The sequence below is a fragment of the Salvelinus fontinalis genome, chromosome 1 (assembly GCF_029448725.1).
Source record: "Salvelinus fontinalis isolate EN_2023a chromosome 1, ASM2944872v1, whole genome shotgun sequence".
In the NCBI taxonomy this organism is placed as follows: Eukaryota; Metazoa; Chordata; class Actinopteri; order Salmoniformes; family Salmonidae; genus Salvelinus; species Salvelinus fontinalis.
In genome coordinates, this window is record NC_074665.1 from 26,061,486 (window position 1) to 26,088,992 (window position 27,507).

At 45.0% G+C, this 27,507-nt stretch overlaps 1 pseudogene; it reads right to left on the reverse strand.

The window, feature by feature from the left end:
• The window catches only part of LOC129855806 (tetratricopeptide repeat protein 27-like), a 148,362-nt pseudogene that overhangs the window by 26,395 nt on the left and 94,460 nt on the right, over positions 1-27,507 (reverse strand).

Below are 27,507 nucleotides of genomic sequence, written 5' to 3' on the forward strand. Positions count from 1 at the left end.
CATGGGTCAGTGTCGCTTGCCTTGAAGCAAGCATAGAAGGCATTTAGCTCGTCGTGTCACTGGGCAGCTTGTGGCTGGGTTTCCCTCTGTAATCCGTGATATTTTGCAAGCCCTGCCACATACGACGAGCGCCAAAGCTGGCGTAGTAGGATTTGATCTTAGTCCTATATTGATGCTTTGCCTGCTTGATGGGTCGTCAGAGAGCGTAGCGCAGGGTTGTCAAACTCATTCTATGGAGGGGCTAGTGTCTTCGGGTTTTGTTTAAGACCTAGACAACCAGGTGAGGGAAGTTCTTTACTAATCTGTGACCTTAATTCATCAATCGAGTATAAGTGAGGAGAGAAAACCTGCAGACACTCGACCCTCCGTGGAATGAGTTTGAGAAGTGGCGTAGCAGGATTTCTTATAAGCGACTGGGTTAGTGTCCCGCTCGTTGAAAGAGGCAGATCTAGCCTTTACCTCAGTGCGGATGTTGCCTGTAATCCATGGCCTCTGGTAGGGATATGTATGTACGGTAACTGTGGGGGCAACATTGTCGATGCATTTATTAATGAAGCAGGTGACTGATGTGGTAAACTCTTTTCTCAATGTCATTGGATGAATCCCAAAACGTATTCTAGTGTGCTCTAGCAAAACACTCCTGTAGCTTAGCATCCGCTTCACCAGACCACTTCCAAATCGAGTGGGTCACTGTTACTTCCTGTTTGAGTTTTTGCTTGTAAGCAGGAATCAGAAGGATAGCGTTATGGTCTGATTTTCCAAATGGAGGACGAGGGAGAGCTTTGTATGTGTCTCTGTATGTGCCGTAAAGGTGACCCCTCTAGTTGCACAGGTGAGACGTTGGTAGAAATGAGGTAAAACGGATTTCAGTTTTCCTGCATTAAAATCACCGGACACTGCCTCTGGATGAATATTTTCTTGTTGGCTTATGGCCCTATAGAGCTCGGTTTTACGAAAAATGGATGAAAACTCTCTTGGTAAATAGTATGGTCTACAGTTTATCATGATGTATTCTAACTCAGGTGAGCAGAACCTCGAGACTTCCTTAATATTAGAAATCGTGCCCCAGCTGTTGTTAACAAAGAGACATACATCCCCGCCCTTGAGTTTATGAGATGTTGCCGGCCTGTCCTGCAATGCATAGAAAAAACAGCTAGATTTATATTAACCAGGTCCTCGTCCAGCCACAACTCCTTGAAGAATAGGATATCACTGTGCCATTATAGGCACGCTCCTGGTGGCATATTGGGTCCAGCATGTTCAAATTCTAGGTTGCTTTATACGTACCGCTCCTAGACTCCTAAACCAAGTAGGATGAAGTTGCCCCTTGACACTGATCTAAGATCCGTTTAGCATTTCCTCCTAAATGGTTTAGGCTGTGATTTCAGGATAACTGATCCTAGATCTGTGCCCGTGGGCACTGTCGTTACCTGTACATCCTTGAATTTGTCCATAAGGCGGTGGTAGGCCTTGATGGCCTCTGCAAACTCTGCAACGCCGGTGCAGACGGCGATGAAGTTCTCCCAGGTCTGCCAGTGTTCGTAGTTACACTTCAGAGCACGCCTTGGTCCTGACAGACAGTGGAACAGACAGGCCCTGGAATTAGTGGTGTCACATAAAGTGTTTTTACATGCCTGGTGCTTATGATTTTTTCAGGGGCAGCTTACAAAGTCGTATGGAATTAATATTAAGTTGAGATGCACACAGACTTGAGTAAATCATGCATTACGGTCAATGGGAGATTTGTACCAATTTGAGTTACTTAAAGGGATAGTGCAAGATTCTGGCAAACAAGCCCTTTCTCTACTTACCCAGAGTCAGATGAGCTCATGGATACCATTATGTCTATGTACAGTTTGAAGGGAGTTGAAGGTAGTTTCATGAGCCAATGCTAACCAGCGTTAGCGCAATGACTGGAAGTCTACCGGTAAGCTAGTTAGCACTGGCTCACGAAACTACCTTCAATATAATTATCAAAATATCTCGCACTATTACTTTAAGTTTGGATTCGGTCCTACCCGTCATTTCTACAGTTCAGTAATTAGTCACTATTTCAGGTGAGGTGCCAGTATCTCTGTAACTTCAGCAGATGTCCAGAGGTGGAGCATAGCCAAGCATGACTGACATGGCTGCTTGCCCTCTGTGTCTGACACCTCAGTGAGACGCAGGCTACATAGTTAGCGCCGGGCTGTCACAACCGCCCTGATTCTCTCCCTCTGATCCACCTGCACTCACATATACACCACAGGCTCCAGCCTCTTCAACAGAGAAGGCTTCGGCTGAATTAGCCCAAGCGCTAACCAGGTAGAAGTCTCCACACTTTTTAATTTCAGGCCTGAAAGCACAGACCTGATTTGAACAGGGGCTGAGGGGGGAAAGTTTCCCAAGAAAGAAACAGTGGCAAGTACTACTTCCCAAACAGAGAGTCCTGCCAGCAAGAGCTTGTGGTTTTCAGGGGAAATATGCGAACCTGCCCATCTTGCAGGGGTGAGAATGTTCTAATTGACTTAAGCCTAACAAATCTGTCTGATGCCCTCGTCAGGGTCAGCAGGGGTGTACCTAGGTCCTGTGGTAAAATCAGGAGGGCGCTGCGATGTTATCTTTCCCATTACTACTGCCCGGTGAGTTTCGGGAAGTAATTGAAAACGCATTGAAGTCAGTTACGAGACCAAACTAATGACCAGAGGAGTTGGAGTGGGGTGAGAAAAAAAAGCCTTGTAAACATCCATCTGTTTCATTGGTGTGTAAATTAGTGCTATCTGTGGGGTTATGCAGGCTGGCGATGTTGTTTGATAAGTGTTGTAATGTCCTTCCACAGACATCTCGTCTCAACCCCCACTCTTTGATACCCCTCTCCAGCCAAAAATCAATACGGTCAGGCTGAATGGAGGCCTGCCGGCTGACAGTGCGATTCCCTCTCTCGCTGTCTCTGTGAGAGTGACATGTCCTTGATCAGTACGGGTAGCGGCTTGGGAAACTCCGGGATATCAGGGCTGATCACATCAACGTTTGATTCCTCTGTCTTTGTTCTGGCCTTGTGTCAACCGGCACCAGGGGGGTGGATGGATGGGCGGGTGAGTGACCAAGTATCAGTGAGAGCCACCAAGACCAGTTGGCTCAATAATATAATTCCTCACCCTAAAGCGAACCTCCAGTCCAGTCAATTGTTTGTGAGCTGGGGAGAGGAGGCTCTCGACTACACTGAGGGACCCTAAATTCAAAACCAGGAGACGTTCGAACATTGAGCCAGTCCCTCGTTGATGGTACGTATGACTGAATTCTAGATCTTCCAGAGTCCTAACTCTGTTCAATCATTGACAGGTTAATGGCCCAGGGGGTGCGACTGTACAGTACTCACTTCTGTCTCAGGCGGATGTAGGCCGCGGAGAGGTTGCTCCACGGTTGTTCCACGCCTCTGCGTTCTAAAGGAGGAAAAAGAGAGGGAGGGAGAAAAACAGAGTTTACACACAGGGTTGTTCAGATGCCGTGGCAGAAGACTAACTCGCTCAGAGCAGAAATCGGTTCTGCCGAGTGCTCCAGGAGTACATTCCCTCCCGATGCATTGGGCACACAGGTGCCGTATGGGTCATTAAGTTGGATTGGAAACACTGCTGGAGGACAAGAGTGTTATAACTGGGGCTATGGTAAGGGCGTGTTCTCAGTTTGTCTGAGTGTGTTTGTGCGGGAATGTGTTTGTGTGTGGGAATGTGTGCGCATTTGTGAGAGTAATGGAAAAAGAGAGTGGGGGGAGGGTGGTAGAGGGAGTGACAAAATGAGAGAGGAATGGTATTGCAATGGTCCCACTGCGCATTCATGTGATCGACTCTGTCTTCCTATACAGTGCCATCAGAAAGTGTTCACACCCCTTCACTTCTTCCACATTTTGTTGTGTTACAGCCTGAATTTAAAATTGATTAAATGTAGATTTTTTTTGTTAATCAATGGCCTACACACAATACCCCATAATGTCAAAGTGGAATTATATTTTTTCGAAATGTTTACAAATGAATAAAAAATGAAAAGCTGAAACGTCTTGAGTCAATAAGTATTCAATCCGTTTGTTATGGCAAGCCTAAATAAATTCAGGAGGGAAAAATATGATTAACAACTCACATAATAAGTTACATGGACTCTGTGTGCAATAATAGTGTTTAACATGATTTTTTTTAAATGACATCATCTCTGTACCCCACACATACAATTAACTGTAAAGTCAAGAATTTCAAACATAGATTCAACAACAAAGACCAGGGAGATTTCCCAATGCTTCACAAAGGGCACCTATTGGTAGATGGTGAAAAAAAAAGAAAACATACATTGAATATCCCTTTGAGCATGGTCAAGTTAATAATTACACTTTGGATGGTGTATCAATATACCCAGTCACTACAAGGATACAGGCGTCCATCCTAACTCAGTTGCCGGAGAGGAGGAAACTGCTCAGGGATTTCACCATGAGGCCAATAGTGACTTTAAAACAGTTACAGAGTTTAATGGCTGTGACAGGAGAAAACTGAGGATGGATCAACAACATTGTAGTTACTCCACAATACTAACCTAATTGACAGAGGGAAAAGAAGGACTATTACACAGAATAAAAATATTCCAAAACATGCACCCTGTTTGCAACAAGGCACTAAAGTAATACTGCAAAAACTGTGGTAAAGCAAGTAACTTTTTGTCCTGAATACAAAGTGTTATGTTTGGGGCAAATCCAATACAACATATTACTGAGTACCACTCTCCATATTTGCAAGCATAGTGGGAAGTTTTTCAGGATGAAAAAGAAACGGAATTGAGCTAAGCAAAGGCAAAATCCTAGAGGAAAACCTGGTTCTGTCTGCTTTCCACCAGACACTGGGAGAATAATTCTTCTTTCAGCAGAGCTTGAAGAATTAAAAAAATAATAATGGGCAAATGTTGTACACTCCAGGTGTGGAAAGCTCTTAGAGACTTACCCAGAAAGACTCATAGCTGTAATCGCTGCCAAAGGGGCTCCTACAAAGTATTGAGTCATTGGAGTGAATACTTATGTAAATTAGATATTTTTACAGTTCATTTTCAATACATTTGCCAACATTTCTAAAAACATGTTTTCACTGTCACTATAGGGCAGTATGTGTAGAGGAAAAAATATATTGAATCAATTTTTTTTATTCAGGCTGTAACAACAAAGTGTGGAATAAGTCAAGGGGTATGAATACTTTCTGAAGGCACTGAATGTGGTGATGTAAGGCCTGACATTGGGAGGAAGGAGTTGTAGTAATATAGTATGTACAGGAGGTGTGGGGAAAAAAAGAAGAGCAAACGCCATGTTGGCTCATGTTGCGTCCCTCCTGTGCATGTATGTGGATAGTTTGGGGGGAGCGGCAGGCCCCGCTCTGCAACTAACGGGCAGGACCCATCTATGCAAATCAGCTGTGGTGTCAGTCCCCCGGACTCTTTCCCTCTTCCCCGTCTACTTCCCTTTCTCTCCCCACTTTCTTTTTCTCTCGCTCTCGCACCCTCTTTTCCCCCCAGCTCTGATATCTGAGCCACACTCGAGTGTCTTTCCCCTCTCACCACAACAACATCTTATTGCTCATATCAAAGGGAGGTGGGAGACTGGCATGTACAGTATATTCTGTTTATCTTCATTCTCCAAAGAATGGCCAGAGTGATCGGTTATAAGGGCTCTCATATCTCCTTGGCAAAACTTCAACAACTCCTTGAAAAATGGAGGGGGGAATGTCATTATAGCAAAACAAACTAAATTAAAACATCCTATTGCTGGCTGACCTGCTGAATTAAATATGGACAAAGGGCAGAAGAGTGAAGGAAAACAGGAAATGATTTCCCTTTCCTCTGTTCCGCTATGGCCTGGGTGAAACTGACTCCTTATTTCTTCTCTTTACGGTGCCAACCTACTCTCTAAAGTGCTATTGAATGATTGATTGAATCCATCTATTCGTTAAAAAAAATTCAGAAATATCACTTGTAGGGAGGTTACCAGCAGGTTAGGTAGTTGAGTTTTACCCTATGAGTAGGCCTGACATGACAATAATCCACTTCAGAGACTCAAATAATTGTTCAAATATCCTACCCATATCAGAGGTTAGTTTACCTGCATGGTGGTAATGCGGAGTGACTTCTCGAAGCACTCCACACACTGCTGGAAGTCCTTGGCCCGGAGGTACAGCAAGGCCTTGGAGCGCATGGCGCATGCGCTGCGATGGTTCGACAGCTCCCAGGCCTGGTTGTAGTATTGGTGGTCCCGCAGCACGTCCCCCAGCAAGCAGTACAGACTAGGGGACTCCTTCTCCAGCTCCCTACGCAGGATATCCTCTGCCTGGAAGAGAGGGAGCGAGAAAAGGAGGGAAGGGGGAGGAGAGAGGAAAGAGCTTTGCTCCTTAAGACCCTCAGAGCCAGCACACTGAACATTCTCTGCTAACAATGATGTGATTTGATTTGGTCTCGGAATGCCACAATACACTCATTGGTTAAAGGAAGCTCAATTGGCTCAATCAAGATGTTGGAACAACAAGCCAACAGACACTGAACCTCTCAAAAGAGCTGATTTGAGTACTGTACTGCCTGATTTGGAGAGAGTGTAGAATAACGATCAGGTGTCACTTCCCTTCACTTTGAGAAGTGCCTCTGTTCATGTCGAAGCGTCCCAATCTACCCACAGCTCAGGATGAGTGCTTTTGTGCGCAAGGGACTCTGGGTTTTCATTGCATTCCTTTACCCCATGGAGTAATCCTAGCCCTCTCTTCCACACCACTCATCAGACCTCAAATCCCTGAACTCACCACCAACAAATGGAATTACAACGCAAAAGCAATATGGCTGGCAAAGTGTAATATTTGTCTTATTTGTAATAAAGTATTTTTGGTATAAGTTTGAATAGTAGATGGACATGGACCTCTGCAAATCACAGATTGGGTTGACAAAAGGGGAATAACACCACAGAAAAGTAGCGTGAGTTCAGCAACTCTACCGATGACAGAAAATTGCCGTAGACTATTATCTATTGGTAAATTTATTTGTGCTCATATTTCACATATTTGTATTTACGCTGATCCCACTATACTATATAGTACAACAAGGGAAAACTTATCTTCGAAGACATGTGCATTTATATCAGAAAGAAAGCACTTTTTTCCTCTACTGAGGGAGCTAGCCAACAATTTACAGCCCATTTAAAAATAAAAATCCATTCGATTTTCCTTCAAATATCAATATCGTCCTTAGGGGCCATCACATCAGCACACTAGTGCTGCTGGTCAAAAAGAAGTGGGCTTCCATGGCCTTTTCCAGACCACACCCCCTCCGCTGGCGGAAGAGCCTGATCGCTTTAACAAATATTTTTTAACAATTTCACAGTCATCGGTACTGCAGTGAATCCTATAATTACCGCCATTCAGTTATTTGGAGGGGTGCGGCACACCCAGGAAAGAGGGAAAATGTCTGACTGTTTCCCAGAAAGGCAGGCAAGATTTTATTACCATGAAAAAAGTCATATTAGGGAGGTTATATTCACAACATCAATGGGGCACCCCTACAGCCAACTGCTGGCAAAGAATTAAGCTAATTGATTAGAAAGCACTCTTATGACCACGCGCACTTAACATGCTCTCACCAGGAAATAAGACAGACAGACTATGTGCTTTTCACTGGAGAATGACCTTCAGTAGAAGTATTTCAGTCGATTGTCTGGGGGAAATGGAAAAGGGTGATTGTGAATTGAGTTTTTATAACCTTGGAGAATGGCCACCAGTTAGAACCCCCAGCATGCTCCCCCATAAAAGAGAGAGCGAGGAGAGGTAGAGGGAGAGAAAAGGAGGGATTCAGTACTCCTCCAAGTACAGACACCCTTATTGTGGAAAACCGCATAAGGAGTTCTCTGAACTCACTGACCCTTGCCTAAGGGTAGAGTGGAATCACCCTTTGGCTATATCTGTCGCTTTTATAAATGGGGCCTGTCTTACTATGGGAGCCATGACACATTTTTTTTTTGAGGGGAGAGTAATTTTCCATGGTGCGGTAGCACATCGAAGGGAATCCAATCAGGCTTGGAATATTTATAGAAATTGAACAACATTCATGAGTTCTGTACGAGAACATATACTCTCTAAATGGGTTCTCTGTCTGAATTGCGTGTCCCGGGATATTCATATGTGATTTACTGTCCCATTTGTGAAACGGAGGTGCTTTAAACATTTGTCAACACCATACATGTATTTCAAATGTGGCTATTTTAGCCTGGGTTATACCATATATGTCTTGTTCAATGTTCCATCTTGTTTATGTCCATGTAAGGTTTACACAGATGGCTCATCCATAAGGCTGGTGTAATACAACAATTACATTCAAAACTCAAGAGCTATTGAACGAATTCAACAGAAATTGACTTAATGCAGGTCCCCATCTCTCCGCTTTCCTGTTTCTCTATTTTAGTTACATTATCTTTCTCAGGGTGCGGCCGCGGTCAGGCTCAATCACATTCAGCATGCATTCAGGCACACCGAGAGCAGGAACAGCATGTTTAGCACAAAGAGACTACCGGCTGGAATCCACCCAAGTCTTCTCCAGACAAATGGATTGTCTAGCCTTTTTTATCATGTTACATGGAGTACTGGCCGGGGCCAAAGTGCATGGTTTTAGTGTGGAGGACTTATTATATTGACCAGAATGCACGTCTGTAATCAGATTGGAAGACAAAACCAGCTGTAATTCACTAACAGAGCACAATGGCCTGCAGGACTCGCATTCAGGATTGGGACTGTGAGCAGCGGCTAAGTACGGTTCAGCTGGAGGGAGCACTGGTATGTGTGTGTGCTGGCATGTATGCGTGTGTGTAGAATACTCATTTCTGCTCAATCTGTCCAAGCCAAGCCATGTTGATCCAGAGAGATTGATGTGGTGATATTAGCTATTACAGAGAACTTATGAAAAATAATCGTGTGAATCATGCTGAGAGGTCACTTAAACAGGTCGATCACTAAAAGGACAAGGGGTGATGAAGATTGAAAGAAAATACTTCAGCGAAAATCTTACTGACAATTAACCAGATGTCCATTGCATAACGGTTCGGGAGAACATCCTCAGAGCATTTGTGACAAATCTGGCACCGGTTTCATCAATGACTTTCAGAACCACAGCAAGATGGGGGACAGTGTTACAGGATTCTCTTCTTGGCCTGGTGTTAGAGGTTGACCGTCTAATCAGCATAGCCGATTAATTAGGGCCGATTTCAAGTTTTCATAATAATCGGTAATCTGCATTTTTGGATGTCGATTATGGCCGATTACATTGCAATCCACGAGGAGACTGCGTGGCAGGCTGACCATCTGTTACGCGGGTGCAGCAAGGAGCCAAGGTAAGTTGCTAGTTAGCATTAAACTTACCTTATAAAAAACAATCAATCTTAACATAATCACTAGTTAACTACACATGGTTGATGATATTACTAGTTTAAGTAATTGGTCCAGCGTTGCATATAATCAATTCGGTGTTTGTTAATGTATCGTCGAATCACAGCCTACTTCGCCAAATGGGTGATGATTTAACAAAAGCGCATTCGTGAAAAAAGCACAATCGTTGCACCAATGTACCTAACCATGAACTTCAATGCCTTTCTTAAAATCAATACACAAGTATATCTTTTTTTAAACTTCATATTTAGTTAAAATAAATTCATGTTAGCAGGCAATATTAACTAGGGAAATTGCATCAGCTCTCTTGTGTTCAGTGCAAGCAGAGTCAGGGTATATGCAGCAGTGTTGGCCGCCTGGCTCGTTGACAACTGAGTGAAGACTATTTCTTCCTAACAAAGACTAATTAATTTGCCAGAATTTTACATAATTATGACATAACATTGAAGGTTGTGCAATGCAACAGCAATATTTAGACTTAGGGTTGACACCCGTTCGATAAAATATGGAACAGTTCTGTATTTCACTGAAAGAATAAATGTTTTGTTTTTGAAATGATAGTTTACGGATTTGACCATATTAATGACCTAAGGCTCATATTTCTGTGTGTTTATTATATTATAATTAAGTCTATGATTTGATATTTGTTTGCGTTTGCCAGCAGCTCTTCGCAATGCTTGAAGCACAGCGCTGTTTATGACTTCAAGCCTATCAACTCCTGAGATTAGGCTGGCAATACTATAGTGCCTATAAGAACATCCAATAGTCAAAGGTATATGAAATACAAATGGTATAGAGAGAAATAGTCCTATAATTCCTATAATAAATACAACCTAAAACTTCTTAACTGGGAATATTGAAGACTCATGTTAAAAGGAACCACCAGCTTTCATATGTTCTGAGCAAGGAACTTAAACGTTAACTTTTTTACATGGCACATAATGCACTTTTACTTTCTTCTCCAACACTGTGTTTTTGCACTATTTAAACCAAATTGAACGTTTCATTATTTATTTGAGACTAAATATATTTTATTTATGTATTATATTAAGTTAAAATAAGTGCTCATTCAGTATTGTTGTAACTGTCATTATTACAAATATATATATATATATAAAATAATAATAAAATAAATAAATTGGCCGATTAATCGGTATTGGCTTTTTTTGGTCCTCCAATAAATCGGTATCGGTCTTTAAAAATCCTAATAGTTCGATCTCTACCTGGTGTGGTACGCCACGATTCTGCTAGGACTTGACAGAACATCGTCTGACAGGTGCAAGAGAGGAGGTTGCCTAACCTCTGGCTCTTTATTCTTGCTCTGCTTCATTACCTCAGTCAATTCTGACCGAGAGCCCTTGCAGGTTGGGTGAGAAAAAAAACTTTAAAAAACACCTGTGTAAACATTGAGACTTTTCCAGCAAAAAAGAAAAGAAAATGAAAACGATCCGCTATCAAAAAGGAGGACCAACAAAAACAAACAGCTGCCACATGTCCACATCTTTGATTCTTTTCTGTCTGCCTCTGTGGAAAACAGTCTAAAACCAATGCCATTGGTTCGGTCAGCTACACTTGTGACCTGTATTTCCATAGCCTGTTGTTTCACCATTAAGAGATAAAAGAGAATGTTCAAATCAGCGCCACCAAGAGGACACTGACTGAAGGATAGGGGGACTCAGGGAGTGATCCAACCCAAACATGCTATATTTCTGTCTATCTGGGAGTGTGTGAGTCCCAGGGGGGCCCTGGGGGCCAGACAGGTTAATAATAACGCCAGAGAAACAGAGCCAGATCTCCCTGGGACTGATTCGTCTGACAGCTGGAATGCCCGAGAACACAAATGAGTGCATAAACAGGTGCGCACTAAAGACAGACAGATAGACGGAGGGAGGGAAGGGGGGAGAGAAGGAGGGAGTAGGGAGCAGAGCGAGATAGCTAGGTAACAGGGTAGATGGAAAGAGCGGTGATATTCACTGTTCTTCCAGTGTGGGCAAGATGAGCTTCTCTCTTGAGTGTGTTTGTGTGCTGATGGTGCCCATGTTTAGTACGAAGAATGACCTTGACTGTTGTGTAAAGCAATGAGTATTAAATGCGCCTGAGAAGGGAAGTCACAGTTTTTCTGGTGGTTGTAATGGCGGTTGTACCTTGCCATGCTGGCCCATCCTCTCCAGACAGATGACAGCATCCTCCCACAGCTCCAGCTTCTCGTAGATTAGCAGGGCTGAGCTGGTGCAGCCCAGGTCTGTCAGCAGGTTGGCCAGCTGCTTCTGTAGATGGGAGATAGGAGAGCTGTTCAGACATGGGATAGCACAACTAGGTTTTGACGGTCCAATGCTGCCGTTTTTATGTCAATATCAAATCATTTCTGGGTAATTAAGTACCTTATTGTGATTGTTTTAAATAAAATTGGTTAAAAGGAAACAAAAATAAGCTTCTTAGCAAAGAGCAATTTCTCAAGAAATAATTATGCTAGGACTGTCTGGGAGTGGTCTGAATGGGGAGGGGAAAACTGAAAACTAGCTGTTATTGGCAGAAAGGTTTGGAACTCTTTGGTTTGGACCTCTTTCTTATTGGTCTATTAACAAATTTCCCGACTGGTGATGTCACCAGACAGGCCAAAACTCCATCCCACCTAAACAAGCTGAAATTTCAGCTCTTACACAAAAATGGCATCATCATCATTTTCACAATTTCACGGTATTACTCCAACCTCAGTGTGGAAATACAGTATATAAAACACTGCAGAATCATGTTTTTCACTGCACAGAACCTTTAAACAACCACACCAGTAGAAATGAGGTGTATAATGTTGGTACAGGGTCGGTCTGCACTGTGAACCCGAATGAATACATAAAAAATATATACACAAAAATGTAAGCACTAAGCCTATAGGCCTATGGCTGCACTGTGTTGTATGTAAATCTGAGCTGAAAGAACATTGTATGCTATTCCGTTAAAACAACAAGAGCCTATGCACACATAGTAATCAAATTCAAATCTTAATTGCCGCATTTCAAACTATCCTTTTGAGGCGCAGCTGGAAAGTAGTTCTGTACGATGGCGAGTGCTAGGGTCAACAAACCATAATTTGAGGATCCTCAATCATCATTTAAATCTCCAGTTTGGGAACATTTTGGCTTCCCAGTGGAAGCATTTTTTTTTTTTTTAAATGAACTAAATGTATTGAATTTATTAGAACATTCATTCATTTGCCGAAGATGATGATAAGACATTAGGGCTGTTCCCTACAACAACAATTGGTTGACCAAGAATTGTCTGTTCTTTCGACCAATCGATTGGTCGAAATGTTTAAACATGTATTTTTCCATATATAGACACATCCTACAGGGCATTCGGAAAGTATTCAGACCTCTTCCCATTTTCCACATTTACAGCCTTATTGTCAAATTGATTACATTTTTCCTCTCATAAATATACACACAATACCCCATAATGACAAAGCGAAAACACATTTGCAAAAACATCCCCACAGCATGATGCTGCTACCACCATGCATCACCGTAGGGATGGTGCCAGGTTTCCTCCAGACCAGAGGTTGGCCGACTAATTAGGGCCGATGTCAAGTTTTCATAACAATCGGTAATCAGCATTTTTGGATGCCGATTACGGCCGATCACATTGCATTCCACGAGGAAACTGCGTGGCAGGCTGACCACCTGTTATGCGAGTGCAGCAAGGAGCCAAGGTAAGTTGCTCGCTAGCATTAAACTTATCTTATAAAAAACAATCAATCTTCACATAATCACTAGTTAACTACACATGGTTGATGATATTACTAGGTTAACTAGCTTGTCCTGCGTTGCATATAATCAATGCGGTGCTTGTTAATTTATCATCGAATCACAGCCTACTTCGCCAAACGGGTGATTTAACAAAAGCACAATCGTTGCACGAATGTACCTAACCATAAACATCAATGCCTTTCTTAAAATCAATACACAGAAGTATATATTTTTTTAAACCTGCCTATTTAGTTAAAAGAAATTCATGTTAGCAGCCCTAGCGCAGGGTAGGCAAAGTGTTCCCATTTTCAATCATTTTCAATAAAACAACGAGGCTACATACAGGGGGTACCGGTACAGAGTCAATGTGCGGGGGTACAGGTTCGTTGAGGTAATTTGTACATGTAGGTAGGGGTAAAGTGACTATGCATAGATAATAAATAGCGAGTAGCAGCAGCATAAGGGGGGTGGGGGGTCAATGCAAATAGTCAGAGTAGCCATTTGATTAGCTGGTCAGCAGTGTTAAGGCTTGGGGGGTAGAAGCTGTTAAGAAGCCTTTTGGACCTAGACTTGGCGCTCCGGTACCACTTGCCGTGCGGTAGCAGAGAGAACAGTCAATGACTATGGTGGCCGGAGACTTTGGCAATTTGTAGGCCCTTCCTCTGACACCGCCTGGTATAGAGGTCCTGGATGGCAGGAAGCTCAGTCCCAGTGATGTACTAGGCCTTACGCACTACCCTCTGTAGCGCCTTGCGGTCGGACCGATGCCAAATCTTTTCAGTCTCCTGAGGGGGAAAGGCGTTGTCATGCCCCCTTCACGACTGTCTTGGTGTGTTTGGGCCATGATAGTTTGTTGGTGATGTGGACACCAAGGATCTTGAAGCTCTCAACCTGCTCTACTACAGCCCATCGATGAAAATGGAGGCGTGCTCGGCCCTCTTTTTCCTGTCGTACAGGCCTACCGCTGGCCAATCCGATAGCTCAGATCACTATGTCTGAATGGTTTCCTCGAGCCATAGACTAAAAATAAACCTTGAATGCACAGCAAAGCTGATACTGTGAGATTTCAAAACTTAAAACCATGACCAGAGACTCAACGAATAAAGCAAAGAGCTGCTGTTTTTACGAGTGAGTTCATGATTGAGTTGTTATTCAGCAGTCTCAACAGTTTGTTCAACACTTTTATGAGCCATAAAATGTGTGTTCGTCCTACTTCCACTGCAGTTGCAATGAATGAGAATAGCAAAGTGTTTTGAGAAGCTTGCGTTGTTATTAGCGTTGTGTGTTTTTTCATAGAGGAATATTTCACTTTCTCTGGTCATAGGAGTAACATGAATTCGTGCATGCGGCAGAAATAATGTAGTGCGACTTGTTTCGCCATCAGCTGGAAGACTGTCCCCTTTTCTCAGTGGAGGGAGGGAGAGTGGAGCGACGGTGAGTCGGGTGAGAGGCAGCCTTACCAATGCTCCCTCCCTCTTCGCCAGACTGGCCATCAGTCCAGTAAAAAATAATATCATTATTATGCTCACAAGTAATACAATAAATGATCCATTACCAGTGTGATCATATACTTAATATTTTTGTTATATATTTTCAAAATGGTCTGAGAAGAACATTGGCAGGGCAATTCAAGCATAGCCAATATGCAGTGATAATGTATTGGGCCTATAACCTACTAAACAAATCTTATTGCTACAAAACTGTTTTTAAATTGGTTAATGTTGCATAGGCTTATGTTTTTTAAGTCATGTAAAACAAAAATGAGCAGTAGAGCTTGGCTTGCATATTGACTGAAAGTGATCTTGACTCAGAAAAGGTTGGTGTAGTGTAGATGAAGGGGAGGACATAGGTTAAAGAAGGATTTTAAAGCCTTGAGACAACAGACATGGATTGTGCATGTGTGCCATTCAGAGGGATTTTTGCAAAACCAAAATGTAAGTGCCTTTGAACGGGGTATGGTAGTAGGTGCCAGGTGCACCATCGAGAGCATCTTGACCGGTTGCATTACCGCCTGGTATGGCAATTGCTCGGCATCTAACCGTAATGCGCTACAGAGGGTAGTGCGTACGGCCCAGTACTTCTCCGGGGCCAAGCTTCCTGCCATCCAGGACCTATATACTAGGCTGTGTCAGAAGAAAACCACAAAAATTGTCAAAGACTCCAGTCACCCAAGTCAGACTGTTCTCTCTGCTACCGCGCGGCAAGCGGTGCCGGAGCACCTAGTCTAGGACCTGTACCCCCGCACACTGACTCGGTACCGGTACCCCCTGTATATAGCCTTATTATTTTATTGTGTAACTTTTTTTTAAACTTTCGTTTATTTGGTAAATATTTTCTTAACTCTTTCTTGAATTGCATTGTTGGTTGAGGGCTTGTAAGTAAGAATTTCACGGTAAGGTTTACACCTGTTGTATTCGGCACGTGACAAATAAAGTTTGATTTGTGTCAAGAACTGCAATGCTGCTGGGTTTTTCACACTCAACAGTTTCCCATGTGTATTAAGAATGGTCCACCAGCCAAAGGACATACAGCCAACTTGCCACAATTGTGGGAAGCATTTGAGTCAACATGGGCCAGCATCCCTGTGGAATGCTTTCGACATCTTGTAGAGTTCATGCCCGACAAATTGAGCCTGTTCTGGGCGGGGGGGGGGGGGGGGGGGGGGGGGGGGGGGGGGGTCAACTCAATATTAGGAAGGTGTTCGTAATGTTTGGTAAACTCAGGGTATTTATACACAGTATATGTTTTTTTTTTATCATACATTTTTAGCGACCAGCCCACATCAATAAAAGATGGTCCGGCTCTTCTGGTATCTTCCAGAATTGCCAGATGGCCAATCTGCCCATGGCGTCATACCCTTGCTTGTTCTGAACAGAATGAGGCTGTTGATCTATTGTGAAGAAAATTTGCCGCGGCACACACACCTGAATGCACTCATGACTCCTTTCTATGAGCACCAAAATGACGATCTGTTATAGAACAGGCTTTCCAAATGATGCCTACCAGACCCAGACTGTGATTTATAATGGGCTGTTTTTGGATAGCAAAAAAAAAAAATAGTATTTGTGTGAGTGCGGGGATGCAGGGTTGTGTTCCAAATAAAACTACAAGTGTGCTTGATCTAGTTCCTCAACAGCACAGCTAGGAGTTAAAAAAAAAAGTTAGGAACTTTGCACACTTTGGAGAGGTGTGTGACCACTTGGAGACACCAGTTAGTCCTCTCACTCAAACCTTTGTAATTTTTTTGTCTTATGTTACACCTACAGTACAATTTCCAGAAATATTCTTATCATGTTACTGAATTTATCCAGAGTATTTTCAGATTTCGTTATCAATAAATGCAGCGAATAGTACAGTAAATGTAAAATTCACAAAATCAATAGTGTAATGTTTGGATTCAGTCTTGTGAACTGTTGTGTCCTCACCTTTGGTCTAATAATTTCCCCATAATCTCAAAACTGTTCCTTTTCAATTGCTACCATGGTTATGCATCTTCATATTTATTCTGTAAGAAACATTTAAATGTAGCCCTATCCATATAGGCCAATTCCCACGAGTGAAAGGGTTAAAGAGCAAGGAGAGAGGCGGGTTTGATTACCCGTGGCCAGCTGAGGTAATTAATGAGCCAAATCTGAATACTGCTGGGGGGGTAGGGAAAGGAGGGAGACTATTGTTATGATTTTTTACAAGTCTCTCCTTAAACAGGATGATTAATTTATGTCAGAAGCTAGCAGATTCATTACTTACCAACAACACCTGCAAATCCCAATAAAACTATATCACATTCTGAAATTCACTTTCCTTGCTTTATCTAACACTATCATGAATATAGCAAAGATATTGTGTGTGTCAGAGTGTGTGTCAGAGTTTCTTGGAACAAACGTTTGGTAGCAAGTACCAGGGGGGTTGCCTAGCAAAATAACTACATTATGGCGTTCACATCAAATTATTTAGTGTCCACAACTAAAGAATCATTGTGAAAAGTCTGAAAAGACACGTATCCGAAAGCATGATGTCGCACATGCTAACAGAAAGGACCGAGGTGGGTAGCTGGCCAAGTGTGCCATTGTAGCAAAGTATTTCCAAACTAAAAATCTGATCTAAAAGTTAAGTTAATTTTCGTTATATTATCTATACAATAGGCTACCATACATTTTGACCCAATATGCCTGACATATTACCTCTTAAGGAGCTTTCCATTTTGATAGGGTTATTTTGCCTTAAAACCTTTAGGCTTACCTTAAGAAAAATGTAAATCTCTGCATCCCTGCCCAGTCAATAAATGTAAAATTCACAAAATCAATAGCGTAATGTTTGGATTCAGTCTTGTGTCAGGTGAACTGTTGTTTCCTCACCTAATTGTCCCATAACCTCGAAACTGTTCCCTTTCCATTGCTACCATGGTTATGCATTTGCTTTTCATAGGTCTTCTGTATGAAACATTTCAATTTAGCCCTATCCATATAGGCCAATTCCAACATGAGTAAACAGTTAAAGAGCAAGGAGAGAGACGTAACTGGGGCGGGTTTGATTACCCGCGGCGGACAGCGCTAAGGGCCAGCTGAGGTAATTAATCAACCAAATCTGAATACTGCTGGGGGATCGGGAGAGGAGGGATACCATTGTTCGGGCCGAACGGCTAGCGAGACAGCTAAAATTGTGTTGGAAAAAATACGATTTTAGCTAATAGGGAGAAGTATCTACCAAAATAACTACATTATGGCATTCACTTATCATAAACTATTTACAGACATGTGGGTAGATTTGTGGACAAAATGTTTACTTACTCAACCGTATAACTACGCACACAGGCCAAAGTATGTGAGGGTGCCTAATTTGACTGGAGCGTGGAGCGAGTTTCCCAAAGGCTGGAGCGTCGACCTTTTCGCCCACTCCAATTTAGCTCCGGTAGCGCTCACTTCACGAGCTCAGGGCATGGTATATATTTTTTTATCTACCTACCACAGTGCCTGGTGGACCAAAAAGTTAATTTTCCACCCTGACGATCACATATCTCTCTATTATGCGTGGGAATACTTTGGAACAGATTTCCAAAATTAAAATCACTCAGAGCTGATTTGCTGGTGTTTTTACAGTCTTATGTTCAACATTAAAACAAAACGTGTTTTTTTTGCTCAGAAAACTTGGGAGATCAGATAAAATCACTGCGAACAGCAAACGAGGGGGGGAGGGGGGCAGTTGGGGAACCCTGACCTACAATATCGGATATCTCAACCAATCTCCCTGTCCCTCCTCTCCCAACACAGCTCCTCTGTGCGCAGGAATGGCCATAGTTACATGCCTCTTGCTGAGGAGGAAATGCATAATCAAAGCCCCACGATTCTCTGCCTTGCTTGCACTTTCAATTCCCCAGGGGGAAATAGAAGTGTGCCTTCAATTCCAGCTTTATTGCTGTTCGCTGCTATTACATGGAGCCTGGGCGATGTATTTTACACTCTCTCCCTCAATCTCCCGCTCCATATCTCTTCCTCCCTCATCTGTTGGGCCGTCCCTGTCAATCTACCTCTCCCACACTTTATGTCTGTCTGTGGTTTCCTACTCTGCCTAGGTAAACATTATATTGACTGATTGTATTGAGGAGCATTGGCTTTAGACAACAGCAAATAGTTAATTAAAAGGGGAAACCTTTCCAACCAGCTGAAAATGTAAGCAAATGTCACTGCTCAAAACGCCTTAGCTGCCATACACTGTCATTTCTATGTAGTAAGAGAAAGAATAAACTGACTATGTGCCAGGAATGGCACAGTCAACACAAAATACAACACAAAATAAACATCCACGGTCGACAAATCATCTTTCTGAAAGCTACAAATATGGATTAACAAAAATACTCATCACTCACTCTTCATCTCCCAGAATATATACACAGAGAAAAACAGATGAGCCTTACTTGCATCACCATATATATACTACCTGGTTGGTGCAGCTCCTACCCTGAGGGGCAATAACTGTCTGGTAGATGATGAAGGACATAGGTGTACTGTTTTAGTGGCCATCCTAGAGTGGAGGTGGCCATCAGGTGGCCTTTGGCTTGAAAGCAGCCTGCGCTGACACAGAGCTTGAGCCTGACAGATATATTGTCTTAGTGTTCAGATTAGATCAGGGCTCTGACGCACTACCTACTCACATATGACCAGCCCTGTGGTGATGGATGAGACTCCTCTGAGGACAAGGCGTTAGCGGACCTCAGGCAGGAGGTCAAGAGGACACAGTTACAACACCGGAGCAAGGCCCGCATCCTTGTTCAAATGTGTAGGAGTTCAAAGAGAGTCTCCCCCACCCCCCAGCGGATGGATCCCATCCTTTTCTCCTGACTTAGGGATCACTCATATAAACCTGACACGTGTTTGTTTTTAAAAATCATGGCCATGACTTACAATGGGTCAAGTCATACGTCAAAGCTTTGATGAAAGACATTGCTGTGTGGTACCTCAGTTACAGTGAGTCAGCCCTTAACAGGAAGTTGACATTCACAGTGGAACAAAATCAATTCAAAGTCAATCAGCATAAATCAGAAACCCAATCAGCGGTGACGGTCTAATGAGGGGGTGTTACCTGGACAGCCCACCTGGGAGGAGCCTGGCAGCATTAGAAGAGTTTCAGACGCTCAGTCACAGGACAGCTCTTCTCCTCAAAGCAATCCACTATAGTCTGGAAGAGAGGAGAGACAACCAACATCAACTAGACAGTCATACCCAGGCAAAGTGCTAATATTAAATGAAAGGAATTTAAACTGTAAAGTTGGTAGAGCAAGTCAAGAGCAAATTGGAATGTACTAATTGAGATGTGGGTGAAGCAGGTCTAAACAAGCATTGACTTAGTGGGTAACACTGGTTTAGATCCTTCTTTTGTCTCAATCGCTGTTGCATTGACAGGTTATACAATGGCAAGGGGACGTTAGGTACTCAATGAACACATGCTGAGGGCATCCAGAAAGACAAGGCATGAACAGTAAACATAATTCTCTCACAGCTGTGCCAAATGAGCCACAGCTGACTGCTATCCAATTGTTATCGTCTCATTCTCAAGACTCCTCTGGCGAGTCTAGTCATTTTATCAGTGGGTCGTTATGCAGAGCAACAACTCACATTCTGCCTGCTATCGGAGAGGAGATATTTGTCTGTGTCTAAATTGGGTCTCGACTCACAGTTAAGTATTTAACAACGATGAGATTGTTTCTTAATTTCTGAATTCGAAGATCCTATACCATGGCACATAAACCTCAGTCCTGTTGTTATGGCTCGGTTGGGTGGCGTTATCAGTGGGACGTGGACAGGGCCCAGTCTCCTGTAATGAGATTTGAGATCCCGACTGCCCAGGATAAAGTGTTTAATTATAAGTAGTGGATGGAGTTGGGCAGCTTGGATGTGATTGGGCTCCTTATATAGGAAATTAAGAGGAAATTGGGTTAGAGATACAGTATTTTACTGCCTGGGATGAAGAAAATCCAGAGGTGAGTCATGGTGATTGCATTTTCTGGGTACACAGACGGACACAAATAAAAACACCAACATCTAGACACAGAGACACCAACACAATCAGGAGGGCGGGGGATAAAAAGCATCCCTTCCTTTTTTTTCTTTTACTCTGAAAGACAAATCCAATGCCCTGTCCAAGTGTTGACGTCAAACCGACACTGCTTCCGATGAATGCGGACCTTGATTCCTCAAAGACCATTACTGCCCAAATGATTTTCATCAATGTTAATCTTTTGTCTCGGTCAGTTTAATGGGTCATTGGCAAAGTTGTCTTTACCAATAACAGATGCATGTATCTGGTAACATCTAAACAAACCTAGTCTACAAATGAGTGGGCCCGGTCAACCGTTAAGAGTCAATCTTCTCCATTTAAAACAAGTCTCTGACACAGTCAGAGCAAGTGACGCAGTGTGTCAAAACAGGCAGCCTGCAGAGTGGGAGCGGGCACACAGCAAGTGCAAGACGAAAGCTGTAAGAATTCAACAGAATGAGGAATTTAAAATGGGGCTGTGTGTCTATTCATGCCAAAACAAACAGCCTTTGCACTTGTGTTTGAGAGCAAGCTTTCGGTCTTCCAGATCGATGTAAGTGCTCTCTTTTGCTACAGAGAAACAACGCACAAAACCAACTGGAGAAAATGACATGTTTCCTTGCTCTAACTTTGTTGGTGCTCTAACTTGATAATGCATGCAGCTGGGTTGTAAAGGCAGTCATTGTTGTTCTCCCCCTTAGACGAGGAGGAGCATGGATAGGACCAAGATGCGGATTGAGGGAAATAAGCCATCTTTTAATGGAAAACAGCAAAACAATACACTACAAAACTACAAAACAACAAATGTGACTAACCTTCAACTGTCCTGTGAGGACACAGGAACAAACACCCACAAAACACCAGTGAAACCCTGGCTGCCTTTGTATGACTCTCAATTAGAGACAAACAATACACACCTGTCTCTAATTGAGAATCATACCAGGCCGAACACAAAACCCCACATAGAAATACAAACATAGACAAACCCACCCAACTCACGCCCTGACCAACTAAAATGAATACAAAACAAAGGAAAACAGGTCAGGAACGTGACAGAACCCCCCCTTTAAGGTGCGAACTCCGGGCGCACCAGCACAAAGTCTAGGGGAGGGTCTGGGTGGGCGTCTGTCCACGGTGGCGGCTCTGGCGGTGGACGAGGTCCCCACCCCACCATAATCAATCCCCGCTTCTTTATCCCCCTCCCAATGACCACCCTCCCACTAACCCCACTTAAATGAAGGGGCAGCACCGGGATAAGGGGCAGCACCGGGATAAGGGGCAGCACCGGGACAAGGGGCAGCACCGGGACAAGGGGCAGCACCGGGACAAGGGGCAGCACCGGGACAAGGGGCAGCACCGGGACAAGGGGCAGCACCGGGACAAGGGGCAGCACCGGGATAAGGGGCAGCACCGGGACAGACGGGCGGCTCTAATGGCTCATGGCAGACGGATGGCTCAGACGGCGCTGGGCAGACAGATGGCTCAGACGGCGCTGGGCAGACAGATGGCTCAGACGGCGCTGGGCAGACAGATGGCTCAGACGGCGCTGGGCAGACAGATGGCTCAGACGGCGCTGGGCAGACAGATGGCTCAGACGGCGCTGGGCAGACAGATGGCTCAGACGGCGCTGGGCAGACAGATGGCTCAGACGGCGCTGGGCAGACAGATGGCTCAGACGGCGCTGGGCAGACAGATGGCTCAGACGGCGCTGGGCAGACAGATGGCTCAGACGGCGCTGGGCAGACAGATGGCTCAGACGGCGCTGGGCAGACAGATGGCTCAGACGGCGCTGGGCAGACAGATGGCTCAGACGGCGCTGGGCAGACAGATGGCTCAGACGGCGCTGGGCAGACAGATGGCTCAGACGGCGCTGGGCAGACAGATGGCTCAGACGGCGCTGGGCAGACAGATGGCTCAGACGGCGCTGGGCAGACAGATGGCTCAGACGGCGCTGGGCAGACAGATGGCTCAGACGGCGCTGGGCAGACAGATGGCTCAGACGGCGCTGGGCAGACAGATGGCTCAGACGGCGCTGGGCAGACAGATGGCTCAGACGGCGCTGGGCAGACAGATGGCTCAGACGGCGCTGGGCAGACAGATGGCTCAGACGGCGCTGGGCAGACAGATGGCTCAGACGGCGCTGGGCAGACAGATGGCTCAGACGGCGCTGGGCAGACAGATGGCTCAGACGGCGCTGGGCAGACAGATGGCTCAGACGGCGCTGGGCAGACAGATGGCTCAGACGGCGCTGGGCAGACAGATGGCTCAGACGGCGCTGGGCAGACAGATGGCTCAGACGGCGCTGGGCAGACAGATGGCTCAGACGGCGCTGGGCAGACAGATGGCTCAGACGGCGCTGGGCAGACAGATGGCTCAGACGGCGCTGGGCAGACAGATGGCTCAGACGGCGCTGGGCAGACAGATGGCTCAGACGGCGCTGGGCACACAGATGGCTCAGACGGCGCTGGGCAGACAGATGGCTCAGACGGCGCTGGGCAGACAGATGGCTCAGACGGCGCTGGGCAGACAGATGGCTCAGACGGAGCTGGGCAGACCGATGGCTCAGACGGAGCTGGGCAGACAGATGGCTCAGACGGAGCTGGGCAGACGGGCCGTTCAGGCACCGCTGGGCAGACGGCAGACTCTGGCCGGCTGAGACGCACTATAGGCCTGGTGCGTGGTACCGGAACTGGAGGTACCGGGCTGAGGGCACGCACCTCAGGGCGAGTGCGGGGAACAGGAACAGGGCACACTGGACTCTCGTGGCGCACTCTAGGCCTGGTGCGTGGTACCGGAACTGGAGGTACCGGGCTGAGGGCACGCACCTCAGGGCGAGTGCGGGGAGAAGGAACAGTGCGTCCAGGGCTCTGGAGACGCACAGGAGGCTTGGTGCGTGGTGCCGGAACTGGAGGCACTGGGCTGGAGACACGCACCATAGGGAGAGTACGTGGAGGAGGAACAGGGCTCTGGAGATGCACTGGAAGCCTGGTGCGTGGTGTAGGCACTGGTGGTACTGAGCTGGGGTGGGAAGGTGGCGCCGGATATACCGGACCGTGAAGGAGGACACGTGCTCTTGAGCACCGAGCCTCTCCAACCTTACCAGGTTGAATGGTCCCCGTAGCCCTGCCAGTGCGGCGAGGTGGAATAGCCCGCACTGGGCTATGCAGGCGAACCGGGGACACCACCTGTAAGGCTGGTGCCATGTACGCCGGCCCGAGGAGACGTACTGGAGGCCAGATACGTTGGGCCGGCTTCATGGCATCCGGCTCGATGCCCAACTTAGCCCTCCCAGTGCGGCAAGGTGGAATAGCCCGCACTGGGCTAAGCACGCGTACTGGGGACACCGTGCGCTTCACCGCATAACACGGTGTCTGACCAGTACGACGCCCTCTTACTCCACGGCAAGCCCGGGGAGTTGGCTCAGGTATCCAACCCGGCTTCGCCACACTCCCCTTTAGCCCCCCCCCAAGAAATTCTTGGGTGAGCCTCTCGGGCTTCCAGCCTCTCATACGTGCTGCCTCCTCAATCCACCGCTCCTGGGCTGTGGCTGCCTTCTTCACCTCCCGAGAGCGGCGATTCTCTCCAACCCTTCCCCAGGGTCCCTTTCCGTCCATGATCTCCCAAGACCATTCCTCCTGTGTCCAGTGCCTTAGTTCTTTTTCTCTCTCCTCAATCCGCTTGGTCCTGTTGTGGTGGGTGTTTCTGTAAAGGCAGTCATTGTTGTTCTCCCCCTTAGACGAGGAGGAGCATGGATAGGACCAAGATGCGGATTGAGGGAAATAAGCCATCTTTTAATGGAAAACAGCAAAACAATACACTACAAAACTACAAAACAACAAATGTGACTAACCTTCAACTGTCCTGTGAGGACACAGGAACAAACACCCACAAAACACCAGTGAAACCCTGGCTGCCTTTGTATGACTCTCAATTAGAGACAAACAATACACACCTGTCTCTAATTGAGAATCATACCAGGCCGAACACAAAACCCCACATAGAAATACAAACATAGACAAACCCACCCAACTCACGCCCTGACCAACTAAAATGAATACAAAACAAAGGAAAACAGGTCAGGAACGTGACATGGGTTCTGTTCTTTGTAAACCTAAAGATACATTCCTGAGGACTTTTGTTCCCCAATACAAAGAATTTGTAAGATGAAAAAGGTAGCACATCCAAGTGACTTACAAGGCTGTTACAAAAAAACAAACAAGGCTGTTATCATTGTCAAAAAGCTATACTACCTCTTTGGTATATCGGAGAAGTATAGGTGTCAATCCTGTGCCATGTCATCTGTTGGAGGTTTGACATTCTTACAGCAATGCTCAGAAGAGGAATTCATGAAGGCAAAAGCCGATCAGCTGTCACAATTAAAGGATAGAGCTCTTTGCTTCAAAGGCTTTGATGCTCCAGGATGAAATACTCCCCCTGCACATTCAACCATCCCCCAAAATGGGATATGTCAAGCATCCACAGACCAATATCTGCTAGCATTTCAGCGAAAGTGTGAATTGAACAATGTCTCATGTCAGAGGGTAGAAAGGCAGAGAATAAAACCTATGTTGACAGGTGTGAAAGAACTGATAACTAGTCTCACAACACAACCAGCCAGTTGGAGGGAAATTCCAGCTACAGTTTGAAAAGAGTGTGAGGACGGTTCTTAGGGATGAACATCAACCTCATCTAGAAATTACATTTCCAGTTGGCTTGGTGCAATCGGTTTCCCTTAATGGCAAGCAATGTTTGTTTGAAAGCAGACTGCGGATGACTAATAACTCATTTTGTTTCAACCACGGCCAGCGGATAGCTTCAAGGCACAAACGGGGTTGGTATGTGGTGAGCTCCGGTAGAGCAGAGACCCTACAGAAAGAGCCACAGGCTACTGGGGAGTGGTTCAGAGAAGATTGGTGAGTAAAAACATCCAGATTCACTGAACTGAGTTATTAGTTGCTCTGTGAACACAATTATAGCAGATGGTGGTGTAATGTAAAGTATATTAAATGAGTATACAGTAAACCAGAAAATACTGATTTTATACAACTGCACAAGGAAGGAAAACACCCCATCTGACAGGTTGCAGAAATATTACATTTACATTCAGAATAAGACCAGTGGGCCTCCCGAGTGGCGCAGTGTTTTAAGGCACTGCATCGCAGTGCTAGCTGTGCCACTAGAGATCCTGGTTAGAGTCCAGGCTCTATCGCAGCCGGCCGCGACCAGGAGACCCATGGGGCGGTGCACAATTGGCTTAGTGTTGCCCGGGTTACGGGAGGGTTTGGCCGGCAGGGATGATCTTGCCCCATCGCGCTCTAGTGACTCCTATGGCGGGCCGGGCGCGATGCACGCTGACACGGTCGCCAGGTCTTTCCTCCGACACATTAGTGCGGCTGGCTTCCGGGTTAAGCGGGCATTGTGTCAAGAAGCAGTGCGGCTTGGCTGGGTTGTGCTTTGAAGGACGCACGGCTCTCGACCGTCGCTTCTCCCGAGTTCGTACGGGAGTTGCAGAGATGAGACAAGACTGTAACTACCAATTGGATACCACGAAATTGGGGGAAATAAATGGGGTAAAAGTAAAAAAAAAATAAAAAAAATAATGCATAAAAAGAATAAGACCAGTGTACTTTTAACAGACTTGTTAAGTTGGAATAGTTCCAACAATGTAAGGCTGTTAAACTAAATAAGGACAATTGCTAGGAATGTCCTCCAGCTACATATATCAAAGCACTCACCACTGGTGTTGGCTTAGCTATTGGTTTCATTCATCAGAAACGGCAGCCCAGTTTGCATTACACCTAATGACATTTGTGAAAACAAATACCTAATTATGTAACAAAATAAAAGTAAACAGACTGCATATTATACATTTAACTTATGTTTACACTACTACTGTCTTAATAAAATATGAAATAGCTTGAGTGGACTAAGAACAGTAAAACCTGTCTGATAGGAGAGTAATAGACTGTCATTAATTAAGTCATTGGCTGTAATATAATTAAGAAACAAGGAGCATACTGAACTATCAAATTTTTCCTGGATATACACAGTCTACATTAAGAACGCTTGCTCTTTCCATGACATAGACTGACCAGGTAAATCCAGGTGAAAGCTACGATCCCTTATTTATGTCACTTGTTAAATCCACTTCAATCAGTGTAGATGAAGGGGATTACACAGGTTAAAGAAGGATTTTTAAGCATTGTGACGACTGAGACATGGATTGTGTAAGTGTGCCATTCAGAGGGTGAATGGGCAAAACAAGATTGAAGTGCATTTGAACAGGGTATGGTAGTAGGTGCCAGGCGCACCAGTTTGTGTCAAGAACGGCAATGCTGCTGGGTTTTTCCACGGTCAACAGTTTCCCGTGTGTATCAAGAATGGTCAACCACCCAAAGGATATCCAGCCAACTTGACGCAACTGTGGGAAACATTGGAGTGTACATGGGCCAGCATCCCTGTTGAACGTTTGGACACCTTGTAAAAGTGTGCCCCGACGAACTGAGGCTGTTCTGAGGGAAGGGGTGCAACTCAATGCAAGGAAGGTATTCTTAATATTTTGTACAGTCAGTGTATATGTCACATTACAAAATGAAGAGTGAAGCATTTAAAAGAGAAAAGATAATTCAATCAGACGATAGGAAGGGAATTTCACCTAGCCTTCCCTCAGGTCAGTCTACATCTGGACTTTGGGTGTCCACTCTCAAACACAGGAAATAAGAAGTGGAAATGACAGACAACAAAGACAGGGAAGTGCAGTTTATTATAATCACTCATTCCCTTGAGGGGGCAGCCATTAGTGCCACGGCTATGTATTC